General features: G+C 42.3%; 1 pseudogene; it reads left to right on the forward strand.

The window, feature by feature from the left end:
* Positions 1–1610, forward strand: part of LOC118595620 — a 37469-nt pseudogene extending 35859 nt beyond the window's left edge.
* The last annotated feature ends 461 nt before the right edge of the window (positions 1611–2071 follow it).

Consider the following 2071-nt stretch of genomic DNA (forward strand, 5'->3'; position numbering starts at 1 on the left):
GGGCCTCTGGTAAGCAGGCAGGAGCTTGAAGCGTCTGTAAAGGCCAGGGCAGTGACAGCAACCCAGAGCCATGAGAGACAGCAGAACTGTAGCTGGAGAGCTTCTCTCCAGGTGCCACCAAGGCCCCGCGGTCCCATAACCCACGTATAAAATAATCATACAGACACTGTTATTATTTAAACTGCTTGGCCATTAGCTCAGGCCTACCATTGTCTAGCTCTTACTCTTATATTTAGCCTGTTTCTATTAATCTATACTTTGCCACGTGGCTCGTGGCTTACCAGTACCTTACATCTTCTCATGGCCGCAGCTGGCAGTCTATCCCCTCAGCCTTCCTGTTCCCAGCCTCCTCCTCTTCCTTGTCCCGCCTACCTTATCCTTCCTGCCTGGCTACTGGCCAATCAGTACTTTATTTATTTTAACCAATCAGAGCAACACATTTGACATACAGAACATTCCACAACACAGAACCATAGTGAATGGGAATCCCGTTCTGCTTCCAGAAGTGGATCGTGGGTCCGGGAAATCTGTGCGGCACACTCCTGCAAGGTCTTGCTCCAAGGAAGATTCAAGGCATTCTAGATCAAAGTCAAGGTCCAGATCTGAATCCAGGTCCAGACCCAGAAGAAGTTCTAGAAGGCATTATACAAGGTCACCTTCTCAATCTCGCTCCTGTAGATGATCCTGGAGCAGGTCTTACAGCAGAGATTATCACAGACGGCACAGCCACAGCCATTCTCCCATATCTACTCAAAAGCGTCATGTTGGGAACTGGGCAAATCCTGACCCCAGCTGTTGTCTTGGAGTGTTTGGATTGAGCTTGTTCACCACAGAAAGAGACCTAAGAGAAGTGTTCTCTACATATGGCCCCATTGCTGATGTGTCTATTGTGTATGAACAGCAGTCTAGACGTTCAAGAGGATTTGCCTTTGTATGTTTTGAAAAATGTAGATGATGCCAAGGAAGCTAAAGACTGTGCCAATGGAATGGAGCTTGATGGGCATTGAATTAGGGTCAATTTCTCTATAACAAAAAGGCCCCATACCCCAACACCAGGAATTTACATGGAGACCCACTTATGGCAGCTCGAGCCGCTGAGATTATTAGGACAGAGGATATGGACAGGGTTATGATGATCGGGACTATTACAGCAGATTGTACAGAGGAGGTGGTGGAGGAGGAGCTGGATGGAGAGCAGGGATCAGATTTACAGAAGGCGGTCACCTTCTCCTTATTACGGTTGTGGAGGATACAGATCTCAGTCCAGATCACGATCATACTCACCTCGTTGCTATTAAAGCATGAAGTTGAAGACTTTCTGAAAGCTGCCATAGAGCTGGGATATTGTTTGTGGACAATATTTTCTCTTGTCTCCTGTTAAAAAAATGAACAGTGCCTAGTGAAGTTAGGTGACTTTTACACCTTTCATGATGACTACTTTTGGTGGAGTTGACATGCTGTTTTCATTCTGCGTTTGTGTAGTTCGGTGCTTTGTTCAAAGTTAAGTGTTTTCAGAAAAGTGTATTTTGCATGTACTTTTTTACAGTCCAAATTTTGACTGCTGAGAAGTTTCTATTGTACAAAACTTCATTTAAAAGTTTTTTCTACTGAATCCATGGTATTCTCAAGATCGAAGCCTGTGTGTAAAATGCTACCAAATGGCAAAAAGCAACAATAAACAAGTCAGATTTATACTTTTCCTTCTAAATATCAATGCTTCACCAGAACCATTCTTAAGTTACCAGTAAAATATTTTAAAATAAAAATACTCAAATTTCTTCAGGAGTCCATGAAACTTGCCATATTCAATATACTTGCAATTAAGTGTTAAATACACTGTAACTCTGTGCTGCTAGTATTGGAAGATAAATTTTCCATACAGCAAATGCTTAATGCTTACATTAATGTGGATTTGTCAGCCTTTATGTAATCTGTATTATATATAGCAGGGAATAAGAGCTACAGATACATGTCTTTAAAAGGCTGTTTCTTAAGGCTGTTACAGAGAGATAATGGTATTTCAACTAGTTATCAACAAGTGACAAGACATCCCACCACAAATGTACTCTTG

The sequence above is a fragment of the Onychomys torridus genome, chromosome 14 (genome assembly GCF_903995425.1).
Source record: "Onychomys torridus chromosome 14, mOncTor1.1, whole genome shotgun sequence".
Lineage (NCBI taxonomy): Eukaryota > Metazoa > Chordata > Mammalia > Rodentia > Cricetidae > Onychomys > Onychomys torridus.